We start from the raw sequence: 19960 nt of genomic DNA, 5'->3' as shown, positions 1-19960 counted from the left end.
GTGCGACACGTGGCTTAGCCATGGGACGCCACTCTCCTTGCCACTGTGCACCATTTGTCAATATTTCGTCTCGACACATGGTGATTTCTCGTCGTGACACGTGGCGAGCCTAATTGCAATCGGGCCGTTTCAACTTGGGCCTGGGTCTGAATCGGGCCTGAGTATTGGCTTGAATAGTAGCCTGTTCTAACCGCGGGCTAGGCTGTGAAACTGGGCCAGGCCCAACAGAATTTAAAATTCTGGCCCACTGATCCAGATTCTTACCCAAACCTGTTTTTCCGACTCCTTAACCTGAATTTCGACCCGTCTTCAACCTCTAGCCGAGTTTTCTCGATTCGTTTTACTGGTAAACGAGTTTTTCTGATCCGGTTCAATTTTCCGATCAAAATCTACAGTTCTGGCGATCAAAAAATTCCAAAAAATTCACCAAAAAGTTTAGAAATTCATGAGCAAATCAATTTTGGAAACAATTTTTATTTTAAAACAAAATTTAATAATTTCCCAAAAATTTTTAAACCTCACGGTTTTTTTTTTTTCTTCCTCTTCAAAGACCAAAGCACACAGACATAAAATAACATATACAAGAAATAGAAACATGGCATGTATCTATTTGGGTAAATCAATTTTGATTAAAAATATAAATATATATATTATATACATGCCCAAACATAAACAGTACACGGGTATGAACCCCTTTTTTTCTGTATTTTTTTTTTCCTTCAACGAGAAATGCACAGTAAACATAAAAATAAAATTTCCACATATATATACATATATAAAAATCAGTAAAATGTCTCAAGATTGTTGGAAATAATGTATGAATATATATGTAAATACATGTGGATACAACATAATAATGTAGAATAAAATTACATAGATATTCAGAGAATTTAGAATCTGTATTTCCTTAATTGATCTGCTTTCTGGAAGTCTAACCTAGACCTGTGTGATACCACAGTGTCCTTAAAATGTTTTACGTTCATCGGTGCAGGAGTTTTGTGACGAACGTCTCTTAGGATACAACGGTTATAAAAGCTTTCAAATCTAGCACCTCCGAAAAAAAAAATTTTCGAACTTTCAGCGTTCCTTCACTTTACCACTGCCATTGTTTTCTCTCTGTTTTTCACGTATTTCTCAAAATTCTATTTTTTCTCTGTAAAACTTCAAAAAACTGAAAAGAATATTTTTTTAAAGTACGTGCAAGCTTCAAACTCTTACCAAAAGAGTTGTGTCCCCGTAAAACTCTCCCCACTATTTTCAAAATATTATTTTATTTATTAATTAAAATAAATATTATTTTATCAAAACTCAACCAACCGAAAAAGAACCCAAAGCCCAAATCATTCACACATATGGGCCTGGGCTCAAACTTTAACAAATATTAGTACTATTTTTATTTTTTAAGAAGCTCCATTAAAATAATATTTAAATCTTTATTATCGACTGGTTTCCACTTTCCCATTCTATGTACTCTGTCCTTCTTTGCTCATGGTTGCTTCCATGTTTATTTTCTTTTCTTTTCTGGTTTTGGCTTTAATTTCTTCTCCACTATTATCTTCTTTGGCTTCTGAGTTGTTAAATGGAGGCCACTCTTTTTCCGTCGAGAAATAAGATGTCAATGTTTTAGTTTCTTCTAACGGCATTTTCTCTGTAGGTTTTCAAGCCGTCAGCGACAATGCATACTACTTCGCTGTATGGTTTATCAACCACCCAGGTGACCCTAATATTTCCGAGGTGGTTTGGATGGCGAACCGTGACGTACCGGTCGATGGAAAACGCTCAAAGCTATCTCTGCTAAAATCTGGTAAACTTGTTTTAATTGACGCTAATAGGATTGCTGTTTGGGCCACGGACACTTTTTCATACTTGTCTGTTTCCTTACACCTTAACAACCTTGGTAACCTTGTCTTGACCAATTCAGAGCATGTTGTTCTGTGGCAAAGCTTTAATTCACCCACAGACACTCGCCTTTCGCTTCAACCACTCACCAGAACCATAAGCTTGTTTCGTCAAGAAGCCAGAGCAACTTCTCTTCTGGTTTCTATACCTTTTATTTTGACAATAACAACCTCCTTAGCCTCCTTTTTGATAACCAGAACATTTCAAGTGTTTATTGGCCATCACCTTGGCTTGTGAGTTGGGAAGCCGGTAGATCAACGTACAACAGTAGCAGAGTTGCAATTCTAAATTCCTTGGGTAATTTTAGTTCTTCGATTTAACGTTTTTGTCCACAGAATATGGTTCACTAATGCAGAGAAGATTGAAGGTGGGCTATGATGGTAATGTCCGATTGTATAGTTGAAAAAAAGCAGCTGATGAATGGAGCGTTTCATTGCAAGCCTTTTCAGAACCATGCCAAATTCATGGCATTTGTGGGCCTAACGGTCTGTGTAGCTATTTTCCCAGTTCTGGTAAGGGGAAATGCTCTTGCCTTCCAGGTTATGAGATAGTAAATCATACTGATTGGTCATTTGGCTGTCAATCCACATTCAAATACGAATCTTGCAGCAGAAGTGACTCTGAATTCCACAGAGTTTCTAGTACAGATTTCTATGGATATGATTATGGCTTCTTCCCAAACAAAACTTACAATGAGTGCGTAGATTTATGCTTAAAGTTGTGCAACTGCAAAGGGTTTCAATACAAATTTTCTTTTGATAAAGGGTATAAATGTTTTCCCAAGACGTTACTACTTAATGGTTTCCAAACCCCTAATATTTCTGGAGACATATACTTGAGGTTTCCCATAGACTACAACATTCCTGAGGTGAAACCCTATGTTGATTTTCCTTTAAATTGCGCCAATCAATCAGATCCTAATAATGAAGTGTTGTTGGACTGGACTTATAACAGAAAGCGTGAGGATCAATGGGCGACTTTCATGTTGCGGATTGTCTTTGGATTGGGAGGATAATAAATTGTTGTTTTCTTGTAGTATGGTGCGTATTGTTTATGTTAGTGTAATGTCACTTTTGTTGCTGTCATAAGTTGCTTTGTAATGATTAGTTACTGTGCTTTCAATTTTTGATAAAAACACTGTTGTATTAGGTAGCCAAAGTATGGCTTGTCTTTTGACAATATGATTACCGCAGTAGTAGGTGAAAATTAGGTGGTTTACTGTTTCTGAAAACTTGTGATTATATATTATGTCCATAATGAACGAGGGTGCAGTGACCACACCAGTTTAAGCTTGTTTCTTTTTCATTTTTGCTGTGTTTTTTGTTCCAAAAATCCATCGAATGGTATCAGAGATCTAATGATCTTAGAGGGGCTGTGAGTGAAATAGCAAAAATACAATAAACCTTCCTTCTACCTTTCCTTCCTTTCTAAATGGCTTCAACTCATTTTTCTGCTCCATCACCTTTTATATTTTCTGGAGAAAATTATGCCATGTGGTCTATAAAAATGAAAGCTTACCTTTAAGCTTTTAACTTGTGGGAAGTAGTAGAGATCGAAAGAAATCCTCCCCCTTTGACAAGAATCCCACTATCGCTCAAATAAAGCAACATAGTGAAGAGGTTGCTAAAAAGTTTAAGGCTTTATCTGCCTTACATGTTGGTGTTTCAGAAGTGATGTTCACAAGAATTATGGCTTGCACTACGGCTAAAGAGGTCTGGGACAAGCTAAAAGAAGAGTTCTAGGGAAGTGCAAGAACAAGACAAATGCAGGTTTTGAACTTAAGGAGGGAGTTCGAAACTTTAAGAATGAAGGATTCTGAGTTGGTAAAAGACTTTATTGACATACTTATGAAGGTAGTAAACCATATCAGAATTCTTGGAGAGGAGCTAGGAGATAGAAGAGTGGTGGAGAAAGTGCTGATCAGCTTACCAGAAAAGTTCGAAGCAAAGATATCATCCTTGGAGGAGTCAAGAAACCTGAATCATATTTCTTTGTCAGAGTTTCTTAATGCTTTACAAGCAACTGAACAAAAAAGATCTATAAGACAAGAAGAAACCTCATAAAGTGCTTTTTTAGCATTACAAAAAGGTAAGACTCCAGTAAACAACAATTAAAGGAAGCAGCAAGGTGGAAGAAGTAATGTCAAAGGAAAACATGGTGCTGGTACAAGCAGAGAAGGTGAAAGAAAGAAGTTTACGAAGTGCTTTTATTACAAAAAGGACAACCATCCTGAAAAATATTGTTGGTTTAGGCCAAATGTTCAATGTAGAGTTTGCAAACAACTGTGATATATTGAAAAAGTTTACAAAAACAAAGGAGGACCAGTGCAACAAGCACACCAAGTACAAGTTGCTGATGAAGCACGACAAAGTGAGGAAAAGCTGTTTGTTGCTACATGTTATGTAAAAAACGGCAGCAAAGAAGCTTGTTTGGTGGATAGTGGCTGTACTCAGCATATGACTCATGATGCTGATCTTTTTAAGACCTTGGATAGAAGCTTTGTTTCCAAAGTGAAAATAGAAAATGAAGATTTTATTCAAGTTCAAGGCAAAGAAGAAGTGGCTGTAGAAACTTCAACAGGTGCTAAACTCATTTCAAATGTGTTATATGTACCTGAAATTAATCAAAGCTTGTTAAGTGTGGGACAAATGCTTGAAAATGGATATTCTTTGAATTTTCAAAATAAGTCTTGCATAATATATGATCAACATGGAAGTGAAATTCTAAATGTTAGAATGAAAGATAAAAGCTTTGTGGTAGAGTGGAACAAGAAGGGAATAATATTTTTTTATGCCAAAACTAGTGATGAATCTAAGTTATGGCATAAAAGACTAGGTCATTTTAACTATGACTCCTTGAATCTAATGCATGAAAAGAAATTGGTGGAAAATATGCCTGCTGTTAGCAAAAACCTGGAAGTGTGTAAAGTGTGTCAGCTTGGTAAGCAACAAAGGCTGCCATTTCCTTCGAAAGGCGCTTGGAGAGCCTCTGAAAAGCTTCAGTTAATTCATAGTGATGTATGTGGACCTATGAGTGAGAATTCTATCAACGGTAGTAGATATTTTCTCACTTTCATAGACGATTTCTCCAGAATGTGTTGGGTGTATTTTCTGAAACAAAAATCTGAAGTTGCTGAGATTTTCACCAGCTTTAAAGCCATGGTAGAAAATCAAGCTAAATGTAGCATCAAGGTGATACGATCTGATAATGGGACTGAATATATAGCTCAAAAGTTTGAGTTGAAATGCAAAGAAGATGGAATTCAACATCAGCTGACCTCTCCCTATACTCCTCAGCAAAATGGGGTTAGTGAGAGGAAGAACAGGACTATTATGGAGATGTGTAGATGCTTGTTGTTTGAGAAGCAATTACCAAAGAAGTTTTGGGCTGAAACAGTGAACACCTCAGTGTATTTGCTAAATAGATTACCAACTAAAGCATTGGAGTTTAAAACTCCATATGAGGTGTGGTATGGGGTCAAGCCTATTGTGGAGCATTTGAAGATATTTGGGAGCATTTGTTATACATATGTTACCAAAATTAAAAGAGACAAGTTGGATCAAAAAGCTGATATGGGAATTTTTATTGGTTATAGCAGCAACATAAAAGGGTACAGAGTATATCATTTGAAAACTAACAAGCTAATTGTTAGTAGGAATGTTAAAGTTGATGAAGCTGCTATTTGGAATTGGAAAAAGAGTGAAGTTCAAGTCTCAGAAAATAATTTTATCCAAGAACATGACGAGATTCAGGATGAGAATGATTCAAATGATGAAGATGCTGTTGGAATCCGAGGTACAAGATCCTTGACTGATGTATATAAGAAAAGCATCCGAGGTACAAGACCTCTGACTGATACATCCGAGAAAAGCATCCGAGGTACAAGACCTCTGACTGATGCATCCGAGATAAGCATCCGAGGTACAAGACCCTTCACTGATGTATCCAAGAAAAGTTTCCGAGATACAAGAGACCTATCCGATGTCCGAGATACAAGACCTCTGTCCGATGTTTGAGATACAAGACTCCTGTCCGATGTCCGAGATACAAGACTCCTGCCCAATGTCTGAGCTGCAAGACCCCTGTCCGATGTCCGAGATACAATATTCACGTCCGATGTCCGAGCTATAAGACCTCTGTCCGATGTTCGAGGTACAAGACCCTTGACTTATGAATATGAAAGATGCAACCTAGCATTGTGTGATCCAATTACTTTCAACGACGCAAATCAGTTTGAGACATGGAGAGAGGCCATGAAAACCAAAATCAATATGATAAGCAAAAACAAAACTTGGGAATTGGTGAACAAACCCCAAGGCAAAAAGGTCATTGGAGTGAAATGGATCTTTAGGACCAAGGTCAATGCTAATGGTACAATAAATAAGCATAAAACAAGATTGGTAGTTAAAGGTTATGTGCAGCAACCTGGTATTGATTATGGAGATACGTTTGCATCAGTTATGAGACATGAACCAATCAGATTTCTACTAGCACTTGCCGCTCAAAAGGGCTGGAAAGTTTACCATTTAGATGTGAAATCTGCATTTCTAAATGGTTACCTGGAGGAAGAAGTATATGTTGAACAACTTGAAGGCTTTGTTGTTCAAGGAAAGGAAGACAAAGTTTATAAATTGCATAAGGCTCTTTATGGCTTGAAACAAGCTCCCAGAGCTTGGTATAGCAGAATTGACTCACACCTTGTTGGAAAAGGATTTAAAAGGAGTGAGAATGAGCCTACTTTGTACGTGAAGTCAGGTTCAAATGATGAAAAATTGATTGTTTCTCTATATGTTGATGACTTGTTTGTTACAAGAGGAGATTCACAAAGTGTGTTAGAGTTTAAATCTGAAATGCAAAAGGTGTTTGAAATGTCAGATTTAGGAGCGATGAACTACTTTCTTGGCATGGAGATATATCAATTTAGTCATGGCATTTTCTTATCCCAAAAGAAGTATACTGTGGAACTACTCAAAAAGTTTGACATGGAGAAATGTAATCCAGCTGACACTTCAATGGTTTACAATCAAAAATTTGAACTTGAAGATGGTGCTGCCAAGATTAAAGTTTCAACCTTTAGAAGCCTTATTAGAAGTTTGCTATATTTATGTGCTTCTAGACCTGACATTATGTTTTCTGTAAGTTTGCTTTCCAGATTTATGCATGCTCCTTCACATATGCATTATTCTACTGCTAAAAGAGTGCTAAGGTACATTAGAGGCACCATAGACTATGGTGTTTGGTTTTTGAAGCAAGAAGAAGGCAAGTTGATGGGCTATGTTGATAGTGATTGGGCTGGAAGCATGGAGGATTTAAAAAGTACTTCAGGGTACTTATTTTCTCTTGGTTCAGGTCCTTTTTCATGGAACTCATAAAAACAGGGTTCAGTTGCTCAATCCACAGCTGAAGCTGAATATATTGCTGCTGCAGCTGCTTCAAATCAAGCTTTATGGATAAGGAAGTTGCTTGTTGATTTAAATGAGAGGCAAGAAGAAGCTACCACAATATACTGTGATAACAAGTCTGCAATTTCCATTGCTGAAAATCCAGGTCAACATAGAAGAACAAAGCATATTCCAGTCAAATATCATGCTGTGAGAGAAGCTAAAAGAAATGGTGAAGTGAAGCTGGTTCATTGCAGTTCTGAGGTCCAGCTTGCTGATATTTTGACGAAAGCTTTGCCAAGCAACAGGTTTGAAACATTAAAAAATGATCTTAGTGTTTCCAGCAAAAGTGCCAAGGAGGAGTGTTAGTGTAATGTCACTTTTGTTGCTGTCATAAGTTGCTTTGTAATGATTAGTTACTGTGCTTTCAGTTTTTGATAAAAATACTGTTGTATTAGGTAGCCAAAGTATGGCTTGTCTTTTGGCAATATGATTATCGCAGTAGTAGGTGAAAAATTAGGTGGTTTACTGTTTCTGAAAACTTGTGGTTATATATTATGTCCATAATGAATGAGGGTGTAATGACCACACAAGTTTAAGCTTCTTTCTCTTTCGTTTTTGCTGTGTTTTTTGTTCCAAAAATCTGACAGTTTAGAACCCAGCAAAATGAAGCCGAAGATATGCGAGGCTACCTTCTTGCCACAGCTAGATTCAAAAGATTTAGCTTTGCTGAGCTTAAGAAAGCGACCAAAGGTTTCAAAAGGGAGATCGGAAGAGGAGTCGGAGGAATTGTGTATAAAGGCATGTTGTCTGATGCTAGAGTTGCAGCAATCAAAAGACTAGACGAAGTTAACCAAGGAGAGGCTGAATTTCTAGCAGAGGTCAACACCATTGGGAGGTTAAATCATATGCACTTGATAAAGATGTGGGGTTACTGTTCAGAGGGAAAACACAAACTTTTGGTGTACGAGTACATGGAGCTTGGTTCTTTGAAACATAATTTGTCTTCCGATGTGCTTGATTGGAAAAAGAGGTTCGAAATTGCTGCAGGAACTACTAAAGGCCTTGCCTACTTGCATGAAGAATGCTTGGAATGGATTTTACATTGCAATGTAAAGCCTCAAAACATACTTTTGGACTCTAATTATTAGCCAAAAGTGGCCGATTTTGGTCTATCTAAGCTACTTAGCAGGGGAGAGATCAGCAATCCAAGCATCTCGAGGGTTAAAGGAACTAGAGGTTATTTGGCTCTGGAGTGGGTCTCAAACCAGCCAATCACTTCCAAAGTGGACGTCTATAGCTATGGGATTGTTGTGTTGGAGATGCTGACTGGAAAAGCCCAATAGCCAGTGTTCAAGGTGGACGTCTATAGCTATGGGATTGTTGTGTTGGAGATGCTGACTGGAAAAGCCCAATAGCCAGTGTTCAAGTTGTCAACAGCAGAGGAGAGACAAAGCATAGAAGATTAGTGAGTTGGGTGAGGGACAATATTAAGGAAACTTCTAGCTTGTGGCTTGAAAAGATCATAGATCCATCCATGAATGGTGAATATAGCGGAGAAAGATGGAAATGCTTGTGGAAGTAGCTCTTAAATGCATTGAGGATGATAAAGATGCAAGGCCTACCATGAGTCAAGTAGTTGAGATGCTTGAAGATCATTAGCCACGCCACATATCCAAGGTTCTCTTCAATTAATCAAAAGATAATTTGGCGGAAAGCATATTTTGTTTTAGTCTTGTGATCATTAGTGTAAGATCGCCTTGATGGTTTACTTGCTTAAAATAAAGATGAAGAAAAATGGCCACTTGTTTACCTTTTTAATATGTTGATGATGTATATGGTATCTTGTATTTATTATTATATTCTTAATTTGGCTGAAAAATTGTGCATTCTGTTATCCGTTAGTTAAGTTTTAAGTTTTGGCCCCAAAAAAAAAACTTTTTTTTTATTTTTTTTATTTTTGATCTTTTTGTTTCTTGGCTAAATGTGTTTGATACGTTGAATGAATGGCTACAGTTCCCTTTTTTTTTTTTTTTCCTGTAAAAAGTTTTTCTTTTAAAAAGTAAATTTAAAAATGCGTGATTGGAAGCATTAAAATATTTATTAAAACTATTAAGAATACAGACCAAATCTTCTTGGTTTCAAACAAATTCCCTCACCCCAATTGTAATGTTGAACAAAAAAACTAAAAAAACTAAAAAAAGAGGTAATTTTTTTTTTTTTGGGTGAAAGGGAAGTTATATTAACAAAAAAAGAGGCATGAATACAGCAAGAAAGTCCAAATCAGGAAGAAGCAGGCAAGCTGCTGTCCTGAAGAACAACCTCAGCAAAGGAATCTGAAAATAACATAAGAGAAGGGCCACCTAAGTGGCAATTCAAAAAACTCCACCTAGACACTAAATGAACTAATTTGTTGATGTTCCGTGGAACCCAAGAAAAGGAGATGTAGTGAAAGGCCGACCGAAGATCTAAGATTTTGTTGATAATCCCAGAGGTCGACCAGTCACTTGAAGCGTTGGGTGGGGGTGACATATGCACTTTATTTCTCTCAACTTTATTATCTTTTTCATTTTACCACCTATTTTATTTTACCACCTAAACTAAAAATTTCAACACATTGCCACCCAAACTTACGGTTTCCTAGCACTTCACTAGAATGTCAAATGACTGTTAAAGGAACCCTAGCGAGATGGTTACATGCGCACCTCTTGTGATCAAAACCAGGGGCATTTGATGGGAAGAAAAATTGATCCCCATATTTCATGTTTGAGAAGCAAGTAAAGTGCCAAAAGGAATGCTTTGCTGCCAAAGAAAAGACCTTTCATTGCCGCTATTATTTTTCTTTTGCTGGGTGAGGTTTCTGTTAAGAAGCAAAGAACAGTGTGTTCGTATGTGTGTCTGTCTACGTCGTATATGCTGCAATTGAACTGGTTTTGAACAATTTCGCTACTTTCACATGCATGAGTAGAACATTGTGAGGTCTTGAGTATTTGAAGTATAATTAAACAATCCTAAATCTATTTTTGAAATTGCGCGGCAAGTGTGGTGGTTCATATTTATAAATCAGAAGCAGAGTCTTAAAAATTAGCAGCATCGAAGGAGAATCTGATAAAGGTTGTGAAAACTGAGTTTGGGTTGACATGGGATGCTAATAATGTTGATTGTGATGATTTTCGTCATATTCAAATAAGTTTGGGAAATTTGGTTTCCCATGAAGCCAACCACATGAATAAACCATGACCCAATAAACCCTCAATAAGGTTAGCTTTATTAATAAAATAATTATACATTACAAAACTTACCCATTGTAGAAAAGAAATTAGATTTCAAGAATACAAAATTTATTCCCAAACCATTCAAATAAACTTAGCGAACTAAGCAAATTTAATCATTAAATTCTATATTTGCATACCAGATGTTGGGCTTTTTTATGCTTACACACCGATAAAGGACACCCACACACCTAAAGCTCTAAATGATCTTCTCTTCTTTTTTTCAATATCGATGCTAAGAACAAAATGTAGAGAAGAGAAACTAAGGATTTGAAAATCCTCTGTTACCGAAAACATTAGCAGGGGAAGAAAAATGAAAGGGCTTTTCTTTGGTATCAAAGCATTCTTTTTGGCACTTTATTCTTCTCGGACATGGAATGTGAGGATCAATTTTTCTTTCCATGAAATGCCCCTGCTGTTGGTACAAGAGTTGCACATTCGCCCATCCCCGTTAGATTTCCTTTAACAGTCGTTAACATTGTATTGAAGTGCTCGGAAAACATTAGATGGTGAAGTGAATAATGTAGCAGAGTTGAGAACAGTAAAGTGAATTTTATTTTATTTTTAAAAAAAATAACAAAAAAAAAATCAAAATTAAGTACTCTCGCTTAATTAAACTGTTATATGATTAAAATATAGGAATTGGATCTTCTGTTTTCTATTTTTTTTTTTTTTAGATTTTATTTGTACTTAACTTTTCAACCTAGTTATATATTTTAAAACCATTAATCCAATAATTAAAATAATGATATATCATTTAATGATTTTTACATACTCACTAAAGCTTCATGTCTAATACATGAGTTTTCTTTTTCTTTTCTTATTAATTTGTTTTTTATATAAATATCTGTATATTAGATGTTAATGTCAAAAAAGGAAAGAAGGACAAAAATCAAATAAACATTTAAAAAAAATTAAATTTTCAAAAAGAAAATAACATGTAAGGCCTAAATGAGAGCACTAGTGGTGGTGCTGCAAAATATATTTGCGTTTGGTGGCTGCAAGGCGTAAGGTCCAGAAATTAGAGTCCATTGAAGAACTTAGTCCGATCGAAGAGTAACTTTTTTATTGTTATTATTAATTAGTCGATAATTCTAAATATAAATAATTAAAAAAATAAAAAAATAATACAGAAAAGTTTTTTCTATGATCCCCCTTAAGTTCTTGTTCTTATTTCTTTTGATTTTTATAGATTTTTTTTTTCTCAAATATTAAACAAGTTGATCTGAGGAAGCTTCAGAAACGAAGAGAGGGGAGAAGAAGAGAAGAGCAGAAGTATTTATATTGGTATATATAAAGTAAGAAAATAAATTTTTTCTTCGACTTTTTCTTAAAAGAGATTTTGAAAATAAAAATACAAGTATATTGCATATTAGACTTTAATGATCATTGAAAATCATGTATTATATATCAGGGGTAAAAGTGCCCCCCTCAATTTTTTTTTTTTTTTCAATATGTATGTATTTTATTTATTTTTATAAAAGAAAATGTTTTAGACAACGAATAGCACCTCTCTCAAAATATAAAATAGATAAATGTGCCCCTCTTAATTTTTCTCTTTCAAGATTATGTATTATACTCTTTTTATTTATACAATATTTTCTTTTTAAAAGTATAAGTGATTCCTTTAAATAGCTAGTTTTATATTGAAAATATTCAAAATTATTTTCCAAAATTTCTCGGACCAAATTTTCTACTTTGATCAGAGAAAAAAACCTAAACTTTTCTTCCTAATCCAGTTATAATTATGTCTCTAAAGTTTTTCAATCTAAATTTTTCTTCCTAATCTAGCTATAAATGTATGTATCTATTTTGGTAAAAACTCTATTTTTTGTTTTATTATCGAAGTATTAATTTCAATTTTTCCCTTCCAAGTTTAGTGTCAAATTGTACCAAACAAATCACATTTTAAAGTTTTGAATTTTAACAAATCATTTTTTATAAAAATTTAACATGTTATTAATAATTTATTTTTTTGAAATAAAAACTTGTATATTATTAATTTAATATGATAAATTTAATCTAGTTTAAAATATATATAAGTTATTACCAATATATATAGACACATGAATGAAAAATATATCTCAATAATATCAGTACTGAATAAAATTTCTAAATCGGCCAATTCCTATCATAGTGGCGTCCAGTTTATAAGATATTAAATCAGTCCCACTCTTTATTACTGACACGATTATGAAAGTCTTAGCCGATAATCTTATAAAAATATTTATTTATTTATTTATTTATTTATTTATTTATTTATTTATTTATTTATTTATTTATTTATTTATTTATTTATTTATTTATTTATTTATTTATTTATTTATTTATTTATTTATTTATTTATTTATTTATTTATTTATTTATTTATTTATTTATTTATTTATTTATTTATTTATTTATTTATTTATTTATTTATTTATTTATTTATTTATTTATTTATTTATTTATTTATTTATTTATTTATTTATTTATTTATTTATTTATTTATTTATTTATTTATTTATTTATTTATTTATTTATTTATTTATTTATTTATTTATTTATTTATTTATTTATTTATTTATTTATTTATTTATTTATTTATTTATTTATTTATTTATTTATTTATTTATTTATTTATTTATTTATTTATTTATTTATTTATTTATTTATTTATTTATTTATTTATTTATTTATTTATTTATTTATTTATTTATTTATTTATTTATTTATTTATTTATTTATTTATTTATTTATTTATTTATTTATTTATTTATTTATTTATTTATTTATTTATTTATTTATTTATTTATTTATTTATTTATTTATTTATTTATTTATTTATTTATTTATTTATTTATTTATTTATTTATTTATTTATTTATTTATTTATTTATTTATTTATTTATTTATTTATTTATTTATTTATTTATTTATTTATTTATTTATTTATTTATTTATTTATTTATTTATTTATTTATTTATTTATTTATTTATTTATTTATTTATTTATTTATTTATTTATTTATTTATTTATTTATTTATTTATTTATTTATTTATTTATTTATTTATTTATTTATTTATTTATTTATTTATTTATTTATTTATTTATTTATTTATTTATTTATTTATTTATTTATTTATTTATTTATTTATTTATTTATTTATTTATTTATTTATTTATTTATTTATTTATTTATTTATTTATTTATTTATTTATTTATTTATGACTTTATGACTTTTATGACTTTTATGACTTTTATGACTTTTATGACTTTTATGACTTTTATGACTTTTATGACTTGCAGTGGAGCTCCAGTGGCAGAGATCCATAACCTTGGCCTGTGAGTGCCAGGTTCGCGTCTATGGGGTGGGTTGGGGTGCCTGGGGGCAACAGCCACACTAGCAAAAAATATATATATATATATATATATATATTAATGACATAGACTCGATGTGAAAGTCATGAAATAATCTTCAAACAGAATAAAAATAGTTATGAAAAATATTAATTTTTAGACCAAACAAAAAAATAAAAAAATTAATTTTTAGTTTAAGAATTTTGTACCAAATTTTCGTCTCTATAATAGTAATAATAATAATAACAACAACAACAACACTATGGGCTATGTTCTCAAAATGCAAGCGGATTAAATTGACAACATGTGAAATAATATATTTTGCTAAATTGATGAGAACCATTTGTGTTTTCTTATGTTTATAATTTTAATCCGATAATAGAACTATTAAAAATGCATTTTATAAGTCCAATATGTGATAAAAAGAATAAAATTTTATATTCAAATCTTATAGTCAACGTGCGATTTTCTCACCCAGGAAATACGTTCCCACCACTGATTGGCTCCCTGTTTTTTCAGAATTATAGGGAGTCTATAAAATTTGTTGCATGCGTTCAACATTTAATCACAAATTCCATGGCTGTGTGTCTTTTGTTTTTGCTTCATTTTCTCACCCAGGAAATACGTTCCCACCACTGATTGGCTCCCTGTTTTTTCAGAATTATAGGGAGTCTATAAAATTTGTTGCATGAGTTCAACATTTAATCACAAATTCCATGGCTGTGTGTCTCTTGTTTTTGCTTCTTGTTTTTAGATTTTTCCCATTTACATCATCAACCATTTCTAGCTTGAGCAAAGGCAAATCTTTGTCCGTGGAAAATGCCAACCACGTTTTGAGCTCACCAAACGGCATATTTGCAGCCGGGTTTTACCCAGTTGGGCAAAATGCTTATTGCTTTGCGGTATGGTTCAACATGAAATCCTACGACGGTAGTCTAACCGTAGTTTGGATAGCAAATCGAGATCAACCTGTTAATGGAAAGCGTTCAAAGCTTTCGCTGTTGAAAAGCGGTAATCTAATCTTAACCGACGCTGGTCAACTCCCTGTTTGGGCCACCTCCACATCTTCAAATTCTTCGCTGCATTTGCAACTGCACAACTCCGGCAACCTGGTTCTTCATAATTTTGAAGGCCGAAGCCTACCTCTCTGGCAAAGTTTCGATTCGCCTACACATACTCTGCTTCCTGGGCAACCACTCAGCAGATACATAAAGCTTGTCTCCTCTAGAAGCAAAACTAACGTTTCTTCCGGTTATTACAAGCTCTTTTTTGATGATGACAACGTACTTCGCCTTCTTTTTGATGGTCCTCAGACATCCAGTTTTTACTGGCCGGACCCTTGGATGCTAGCTGAAGATGCCGGAAGGTCGAGGTATAACGACACAAGAATTGCAGTTTTCGATGAAGGATCAATATTGACTTAGAAGATTCTAGAATTAACTAGTATATTTGATATACTTGATTGGAAGTTGAGCATTGGAATTTGTGAAAAAAATATCTAAACTTGGGGATGAGAGCAAGGACATAGTGGAGAAGTCTAGAAGCTTTGAGAACGCCAAAGCAACCGACTTTGTCAAGTATAAAAGGAAGCTTTGGCTTCCTTGCTTGGTGAGCTACACAAGTGAGCTCCAAGGAGGCTCTCGGTTGGTGTGAATGAAAGAGCTACTCAATTGAGTAGAGTAAGCTCTTAGAAAGAGAGAGCTTTCATGTGTCAATAAATGTTAAGAGTTGTGTTTATGTGTTGAGTCTTAATTATTGTGTGGGTCCTACTGCATGTGTATGAGTATTTTATATTATATCAATGTATTTGCTTGTATAAATTATTAGTATAGTAGAATTAATTTATTTTCTCCCCCAACAATTTGGTATCAGAGCGGGGTAAGATTCAATAGGATAATAGTTTAATGGGTTTGGTAAGTTTTGGTGTCTTGCTTGGTATAAAAGAGTGGTATGTAAGAGTTTGTTAGGGATCAAGGCATGAGCAATGGTGACCACAATATTGGAGGAAACGGTCAAAGACCGTATGGTGAACGGTTAGAGACCACAAGTGCCAGAGGATGGTCAAGGACCATAAAGTTGTGAGGCAATCAGGGATCGCGGTGATGCATGGAGGCAGTCTAGGACTGCAGTGGCAAGAGGTGGTCAAGAATCGTTGTTGGTGGAGCTTCGTATGATCGTGCACAATCTGGGATTGTGGAGCTTGCTGTTTGGGACCAAGCTTGTTTGGTGCGTGAGCGGACCACCAAACCACGATGAATGACCTTCAAAAGATAGAAGGTATGTGGAAGCTCAATAGCATAGATTACAATATATGTGGTCGTTGCAGGGATAGAATTTCTGGGAGATCGTTGGAGGCGACAAGATTATGTCGCTGGTGAATGTCGCTGCTTTGATGAAGTGGAAGATCAAAGCTAGTAAGGCATGTTGGTAATTAAGACTACCATGGAGGAGATAATTTCGAAGCCTACTGGAGATGCCAAGACACCAAAGGAAGAATGTGATAATTTTTCAGCACTCAAGAAGAAAAGAAAGAATGGGAAGTCAATATTGAGGGGGAGAATTGAAGGATCAATATTGACTTAGAAGATTCTAGAATTAACTAGTATATTTGATATACTTGATTGGAAGTTGAGCATTGGAATTTGTGAAAAAAATATCTAAACTTGGGGATGAGAGCAAGGACATAGTGGAGAAGTCTAGAAGCTTTGAGAACGCCAAAGCAACCGACTTTGTCAAGTATAAAAGGAAGCTTTGGCTTCCTTGCTTGGTGAGCTACACAAGTGAGCTCCAAGGAGGCTCTCGGTTGGTGTGAATGAAAGAGCTACTCAATTGAGTAGAGTAAGCTCTTAGAAAGAGAGAGCTTTCATGTGTCAATAAATGTTAAGAGTTGTGTTTATGTGTTGAGTCTTAATTATGTGTGTGGGTCCTGCTGCATGTGTATGAGTATTTTATATTATATCAATGTATTTGCTTGTATAAATTATTAGTATAGTAGAATTAATTTATTTTCTCCCCCAACATTCGACTCGAGAGGTTATTTTAGGTCATCTGATCGTGTCGAGTTTACATCTTTTGATTTTGGTATAGGATCCAAAAGAAGGTTAACCCTTGATTTTGATGGTAATCTGAGATTATACAGTTTTGATGGACGCAAAAAGATTTGGTCAGTATCTTGGCAAGCCATGTCAAAACCATGTTGGATTCACAATGCGTGTGGACCTAACGGCATATGCTCCTATGATCCTGCTTCTGGTCGAAAATGTTCTTGTCCTCCTTGGTTTAAGTAAAAAATTCATACTGATTGGAGCTCCGGATGCGAAGCTGAATTCAGTCTCAAATACAACAATGGTAACGTTGTGTTCCTCGGACTTCCTCATACTGATTTTTACGGCTACAATCTCCATATTCTTCGTAATTTTACCTTTGAGAACTGTACGAAGAAATGTTTGGAGTTAAAACACTGCATAGGGTTTCAGTACAAGTTTATGGAAGACGAAGTCACTTATAATTGTTACCCCAAGCGGCAATTCCGCAATGGACATAGATCGCCAAATTTTGTAGGAACCATATATGTGAAACTCCCAAAGTCAGCTGGAGCCTCCTCCTACAACAACTCTTTCAACGAATTCAAGTTAGACTGCTCATCATCCATAATTACAGAGCAACTCGACAGAGATTATCAAGAAAAACAAACTACCGTTGCATCTAAGGATTTGCTTTGGATTGCTTGTGCAATTGGATTGATCGAGGCTATCAGTATCATGGTGGTGAGTTATTTCTTGCTTCAAAGGCGGCGGCTCTCTGTTGCTACCACACAGGGCTACCTTTATGATGTAACTGGGTTCAAAAGATTCACCTATGCGGAGCTGAAAAAGGCCACGCGGGGTTTCACCAAAGAGATAGGAAGAGGAGGAGCTGGGATTGCTTATAGAGGTGTTTTATGCGACCAGCGAGTCGCAGCAATCAAGCGTCTCTACGAATCTAACCAAGGAGAGGCTGAGTTTCTGGCAGAAGTAAACACTATCAGCAGGCTTAACCACATGAACCTGATTAAGTTGTGGGGGTATTGTGCAGAAGGAAAACATAGACTTTTGGTGTACGAGTACATGGAGCGAAGGTCATTAGCTGAAAACCTCCAGTTTAATGATGCACTTGACTGGGACAAGAGGTTCAAAATCGCCATGGGCACTGCCAAAGGTTTGGCTTATTTGCATGAAGAATGCTTGGAATGGGTTCTGCACTGCGACGTGAAGCCTCACAACATACTCTTAGATTCAGATTACCAACCAAAGGTTTCAGATTTTGGTTTGTCCAAGCTTCTAAGTAGAGGTGATAATCGGCATAATATTTCAAGCTCCTCAAGGATTAGAGGAACCAGAGGTTATATGGCTCCAGAGTGGGTATTCAATTTACCCATCACCTCCAAAGTTGGTGTTTATAGCTATGGTGTCGTGCTGTTGGAGATGGTTATAGGAAGAAACCCAGCAATTAGTCTCCATGCCGTTAGCAGTGAAGGAGAAGCAGAGCTGCCAGAGCAGGGAAGGTTAGTGACATGGGTCAGAGAAAGGATGAAGGGTAGTTTAGGAATTAGCGAAATCGTGGACTCCAGTATTTCTATTCGTCTTCGGTCATACGTGTCATTTGTCAAGGAGTCCACGATTTCGCTAATTCCTAAACTACCCTTAATATCTTATAAACTGGACGCCACTATGATAGGAATTGACCGATTTAGAAATTTTATTCAGTAGTGGTATTATTGAGATATATTTTTCATTCATGTGTCTACATATATTGGTAATAACTTATATATTTGTTAAAATTCAAAACTTTAAAATATGATTTGTTTGGTACAATTTGACACTAAACTTGGAAGGGAAAAATTGAAATTAATACTTCGATAATAAAACAAAAAATAGAGTTTTTACCAAAATAGATACATACATTTATAGCTAGATTAGGAAGAAAAATTTAGATTGAAAAACTTTAGAGACATAATTATAACTGGATTAGGAAGAAAAGTTTAGTTTTTTTTTTCTCTGATCAAAGTAGAAAATTTATCCAAGAAATTTTGGAAAATAATTTTGAATATTTTCAATATAAAACTCGCTATTTAAAGGAATCAATTATACTTTTAAAAAGAAAATATTTTATAAATAAAAAGAGTATAATACATAATCATGAAAGAGAAAAATTGAGAGGGGCACATTTATCTATTTTATATTTTGAGAGAGGTGCTATTCGTTGTCTAAAACATTTTCTTTTATAAAAATAAATAAAATACATACATATTGAAAAAAAAAAAATTGAGGGGGGCACTTTTACCCGTAATATATAATACATGATTTTCAATGATCATTAAAGTCTAATATGCAATATACTTGTATTTTTATTTTCAAAATCTCTTTTAAGAAAAAGTCGAAAAAAAAATTTATTTCGAAGAAAAAATTTATTTTCTTACTTTATATGTACCAATATAAATACTTTTGCTCTTCTCTTCTTCTCCCCTCTCTTCGTTTCTGAAGCTTCCTCAGATCAACTTGTTTAATATTTGAGAAAAAAAAAATCTATAAAAATCAAAAGAAATAAGAACAAGAACTGAAGGGGGATCATAGAAAAAACTTTTCTGTATTATTTTTTTATTTTTTTAATTATTTATATTTAGTATTATCGACTAATTAATAATAACAATAAAAAAGTTACTCTTCGATTGGACTAAGTTCTTCAATGGACTCTAATTTCTGGACCTTACGCCTTGCAGCCACCAAACGCAAATATTGTTGAGGGAAAATAATAACTTATACCGTATGAAATGACCTTTATAAGACTTTACATATATATATATATATATAAAAGATTCATACATTCAATGGGATCCACATATATAATAACCTATAAAACACTTTAACATCTATACACCTGACACTACTAACTTGGACAAGATAGCTCTTTCTCTAGGAGCCTACTCTACTCACTTTAATAGGTACACCACTTACACACACACATTAGACTCTACCAAAACTTTGCTCTCAGCACACCAACCGAGAGCCTCCTTGGAGCTCCCTTGCT

The 19960-nt window shown here is 33.8% G+C and overlaps 3 pseudogenes; all 3 read left to right on the top strand.

The window, feature by feature from the left end:
- Positions 1–595: 595 nt before the first annotated feature.
- On the top strand, positions 596–2914 carry LOC132803676 (putative receptor protein kinase ZmPK1; annotated as a pseudogene).
- Positions 2915–7935: 5021 nt separating this feature from the next.
- Positions 7936–8950, top strand: LOC132803860 (putative receptor protein kinase ZmPK1; annotated as a pseudogene).
- Positions 8951–14360: 5410 nt separating this feature from the next.
- Positions 14361–18642, top strand: LOC132803675 (putative receptor protein kinase ZmPK1; annotated as a pseudogene).
- The last annotated feature ends 1318 nt before the right edge of the window (positions 18643–19960 follow it).

The sequence above is a fragment of the Ziziphus jujuba genome, chromosome 5 (genome assembly GCF_031755915.1).
Source record: "Ziziphus jujuba cultivar Dongzao chromosome 5, ASM3175591v1".
NCBI lineage: Eukaryota > Viridiplantae > Streptophyta > Magnoliopsida > Rosales > Rhamnaceae > Ziziphus > Ziziphus jujuba.
This window is presented reverse-complemented; position numbering and strand designations above follow the sequence as displayed.